This window comes from Hylobates moloch, unplaced genomic scaffold (genome assembly GCF_009828535.3).
Source record: "Hylobates moloch isolate HMO894 unplaced genomic scaffold, HMol_V3 SCAFFOLD_4997, whole genome shotgun sequence".
In the NCBI taxonomy this organism is placed as follows: domain Eukaryota; kingdom Metazoa; phylum Chordata; class Mammalia; order Primates; family Hylobatidae; genus Hylobates; species Hylobates moloch.
Window position 1 is genome coordinate 1 of NW_026657272.1, and position 5028 is coordinate 5028.

The 5028-nt window shown below is 46.6% G+C and overlaps 3 pseudogenes; 1 reads left to right on the forward strand and 2 right to left on the reverse strand.

The window, feature by feature from the left end:
* Positions 1 to 554: 554 nt before the first annotated feature.
* Positions 555 to 1288, reverse strand: LOC131382771 (TATA-box binding protein associated factor 11 like protein 2-like; annotated as a pseudogene).
* Positions 1289 to 2524: 1236 nt separating this feature from the next.
* Positions 2525 to 3223, reverse strand: LOC116465410 (transcription initiation factor TFIID subunit 13-like; annotated as a pseudogene).
* A 176-nt stretch (positions 3224 to 3399) lies between these two features.
* Positions 3400 to 4756, forward strand: LOC116465409 (histone H3.Y-like; annotated as a pseudogene).
* The last annotated feature ends 272 nt before the right edge of the window (positions 4757 to 5028 follow it).

The following is a 5028-nucleotide window of genomic DNA, read 5'->3' on the forward strand; positions in this document are numbered from 1 at the left end:
CACTTGCTGACGTAAAGCACAGTAGGCAGGAATAGGAGAAGGGTCCATTGAGAGAAGAAAATGCTTTGTGATGTAATTTGCATTTCTGCAGTTTGGAAAAGAGTTTAACTGTTTTTGTGATGACTCACAAAAATACATATGGGCATGAAAAATACACAGGACAACAATTGGGAAACATTTCTGGAGGCTTCACTTACTGAAACCCAGACGTCAGCATTCAAGCAAAGACAGGGCAACAGCAGGCTTCAGCATGAAACCGAACAAATCTCCTGGAAAGGGAGTCCCTCTCTGAATGCAGCTTCCTGTCCACAGGATGCTCAAGGCCCAGGCACCTTTATTCTTCCAACTAGAAAGACATACAAAAATGCCTCAACATGACCTCGGAGGCCCAAACATTTAGCCAAGGCTACTGTGAAACAATCTGCTGTCTTCATCCAGGTAAGTGCAGCTTGACGTTTTAAGACACTAAGATCGTGGGTAAATCCAGGTTAGACTGAGATGCAGAAGCTCCAGCAAATGCAGTCCTGTCACTGAAAGACGAATACAGTACTTACGCCTGCACAAACAGACCCTTCCCTCTGGCCTTGGGCCTTGAACATGATTTTTTGGTAGTTGCTGTTGGGGAAGAAGCCCTTGGGCTTTAACCTGTGAACAGCCTCCCTTAAATGCTTGGGCTGCAGTGGGGGCATTTCTCCCCACATCTCACACACGTACCGGGCCTCTTCCACCACCTCTCTGATGAAGAGCTTGGCTATTCCAGCCATGGCAATGGCCACGTTCTCAGGCACCGATCTGCCAGTGACAAGACTGCATCAGACCTGCAATGCGTGCTTTTGGGAAAGCTGACCGGCGACACCCTTCGTAGCGGGCCAGCTGCTCCTCAGACATGGCAGACAGCAGGGTTGCCGTCCTCTGAGCCTCCTCCGCATCCACGGTGGGCTTCCTGTCCTTCTTTCCTTTGGTATCTCTTTTCCGTCTTTTGGCTGCAGCAGGAGCTGAGGCTGAGGCTTCATTGTCACCTTCTGTGAGGTCCGTGACATCCTGACTGCTGAGCTCACCTTCCTGACCCCTGGGTTCTTCCAAGTGCCCATCTGGGTCGTCAGGGATTCCATCCTTGTTGCTGCCCTTCAGACCTTGGGGCATGGCGAACATCTCAGCAGACATACCTGTTTGCCTGCCTGTCTCCATGGGTGAGATTCAGGTCTGCCCCGTGACAGCAGCTGTAGCAGCAGAAGTTCCAGCTGGGGTGGTTTGATTATGGATCTGAAGTGAGATTTTGAGAACCTTTCTTTTTTTTTTTTTGATTTATAGATCATGTTTATTAAGTGGCACTCAAAAAGTTAAGTTTCATAAAAAATAACATTCAGTGATCTGCTTAAATCCAACTGTAATCCTTATTAAACTAAGGGCAATAATAATTTTATACATAGAGTAAATACACACAAAACCTGGGTATCCCGAACTACACACATGGTTTCCACAGCCACCTATGGTTTTAGTCAAGGACACATTTCCACAACGAACAAGTACTTACAAATATGTTAATAAAACACTAACCCAAACGCTTACACTGCCATCAGCTTTTTAAGCAATGCCATTCCTGCTACTGAAAGCATTTATTTTTAGAAGCTTGAATCTGATCTGGGAAAACGGGTTCTCCTAAAACTTTAACAGGATGTTATAAATCCAAAAAGATTTTAAATCAATAAGCCTTCCCACACAGCATTATGTATTGTGAAAGCAATGTGAAACTTTCTTTCTTTTTTTTTGTTTGTTTGTTTTGAGACGGAGCCTCACTCTGCCGCCCAGGCTGGAGTGCAGTGCTGCGATCTGGGCTCCCTGCAAGCTCCGCCTCCAGGGTTTACGACGTTCTCCGGCCTCAGCCTCCCAAGTAGCTGGGACTACAGGCACCCGCCACTGCACCCGGCTAATTTTTTGTATTTTTAGTAGAGACGGGGTTTCACCGTGTTAGCCAGGATGGTCTCGATCTCCTGACTTCGTGATCTGCCCGCCTCGGCCTCCCAAAGTGCTGGGATTACAGGCATGAGCCACCACGCCCGGCCTAGTTCATTCTCTTTAATAATGAACTAGACAATAAACTAGTTGTTGTCTAAAAACTTCTGAATTCATGAAGTACAAGTCTGGGCTGTGAAGCCAAAAATGCCATTTAGATTTCACATATTAAATAGCTAGAGTAGACCAGGCGCGGTGGCTCATGCCTGCAGTCCCAGCACCCTGGGAGGCCGAGGCAGGTGGATCACGAGGTTGAGAGATCGAAACAATCCTGGCCAACATGGAGAAAGCCCGTCACCACCAAAAATAGAAAAAGTTAGCCAGGCATGGTGGCAGGCGCCTGCACTTCCCAGCCACTCAAGAGGCCGAGGAAGGAGAATCACCCAAACCCGGGAGTCGGAGCCCGCAGTGAGCCCAGATCACACCACTGCATCCCAGCCAAAAAAAAAAAAAAAAAAAGAAAGAAAAAAAAGCTACAGTATAGCTTACAAGTTTACAAGGGCATAAACATATCTAACACACAAATACTACTTTATCCTTTAGATAGACAAAAGTCAGAAGGAACGACACGGTTTGCAAGGTACTTTGACTTATTTGTGGTCATTAAAACCCAGTAAGTTATTCAAGTATGGTAATACAAAGGCAGGCAATTACATGCACCAATATCACTCTAAAATCAAAGGCATAAAAATAAAGGCTGCAAACTTTGTGTTTCTCCATCTTTCATTTACATGGCTAGGTATCAGAACCTTACTTTAGAAAATATTCAATTATTATATATGGTTTCCACAGATGGTAATTTTCAGAAACTACAGAAAGTGTCAAGATCCATAATTTGCTTCATCAAATGCTTTTCTAGCTCGTTTCAATTCTTCATTCATAGTAAGCAAGTCTTTAACCCTGGTAAACTTCCTTGGGTCCTTTCGAATCAAGAAGACGATATCTTCAACCTGTACTCGACCTTGTCTTCCAACTGACATTGCCTTGTGAGTCATTTCAGTGATAAACTTTATGACAAGATCTTCAAGAATATCCACGGACTCAGTATAAGGATTCTGGTCATCCCCAAAGCCATACATCATACATCGCAATTCTTTAGAAAAAAGTCTCTTTTACCCTGTCCACCTTCTGCACCTCCTCCAATTTCTTCATTTCCTTCCTCAAAGGTGGGGTCTTCTTCCTCATCTGCCATCCCACTGGCCCGCCAACCCACAGCCCAGAAACTTTCAAAGATTTTGGCTTCTATGTTTCTGGTGAGCCAGAGTTTAGCCACAACTGGACACAGCTCCCTGCCTCCCCTTCCTACACACAAACACACACACTGGTTTTTCTCACTTCCACAACGTGGAGAAACTTGTGGATGGAGAGTATATTAGTTTTAGATCAATGCAGGATAAATTCTCACAAATTTTGGATATTGAAAACAAACCCCAGCTCGCAGGTCAGAAGTTCTACTAGGCCAAGTGACTGCCTCCTGCTCAGAGTCACACGAGGGACCTCCAGGATGGGTCTGTCTGTGTGGTCGTTGCCTTCACCCGAGAAGGGTCTGGCTTCGATCTGATTCGAGTTCGTGGCAGAATTCAATGCCTCAGGGTTGTGAAACCCAGGCCCACTTGTTTGTTCTGCCAGCTGCCGGGAGGATGCTCTGATGTCTTACAGGTGTTGCCCAGGTCTGGGCCGTGCAGCTCCCTGGGTCTGCACCTCCAGGGCTAAGGAATCACCCACAGGGGAATGGAATCTCAGGGAGGTTCTGTCCCTTATAAACAACTCAGATGATTGAATTAGACCCAGCCCTTAACAGCCATTGTTTCCCGGTATTCCTAATCTAACCAGGGGTTTGGGCGGGCTCCTCAATTCAAGGTTCCGCCCACACCCAAGGGAGGGGCAGAGGCAGGGCTAGGCTCTGGGGAGGGCGGGAAATGCAGGGGGCATTTCAGAATTCTGTCTTCCTCACAGAATCGCAAAGTTCACATTTCACAACAATAAAGAAAACATTGACAGTAAAAATGAGACATTTTATGAAGTTGCACATTAGAAAACTTAAACGTCAGAGAAAAAAATCTCTGACTCATAGGGAAACAAGTGGTTTATCAGATACTCTGAAAATAGACTGGGCTGGGTGAGGGGAATATGAAAATATTATTTCAATTGTAATGTATTTGATTCTATTGTATTATATTGCATTTTATTCATTTATTTTTGAGGCAGAGTCTCGCCCTGTCCCCCAGGCTGGGTTGCAGTGGCCTGATCTCAGCTCACTGCAGCCTCTGCCTCCTGGGCCCAAGCAACTCTCCTGACTCAGCCTCCAGAGTAGCTGGGACTAATCGTGCGCGCCACCACGCCAGGAGAAATTTGTATTCTTTAAAGTAGAGAGGAGGTTTCACCATTTTGGCCAGGGAAAGCCACAGCCTGGCAGGCGCCACGAAGACCCTGTCCACTGCAGCCGCCGGCAAAAGGGCGCCGCCTACGGGAGGGATCAAGAAGCCTCACTGCTACAGGCCTGGCACTGCGCAAAATCAGAAAGTACCAGAAGTCCACGCAGCTGCTCCTCCTCAAGCTGCCCTTCCAGCGCCTGATGCGCAACATCGCGCAGGACATCATCCTGGACGTGCGCTTCCAGAGCGCGGCCATTGGCGCCCTACAGGAGCCCAGTGAGGCTTCCCTGGTGCATCTCTTTGAAGACACCCAGCCGTGTGCCATCCATAAAAACCCTGCCCTCTTCTCCCCTATATATGTGTACTAGCGCTCTGCTTTGTACTCTCTTCCAGAGGAAACACAAATCCATCAATTGATCATTTAAGCCTTTCTAGCTTGGATCCAAATTTTCGTGCAGTTGTACTTGTAAGCTTGGTACTTTATGCGTCTAGAGACTAGACCCTAGACAGTATCTGCTTGGAATAGTGGAGCTAGCTAGCGGAAACTTTATTTAGGTGTATGCTAATTACCTGTGAGGGCAAAGGCAGGTAGAGAGGATGTTAAGCTTATCACAAAACAGTAAATATTGGAAAATAGTCA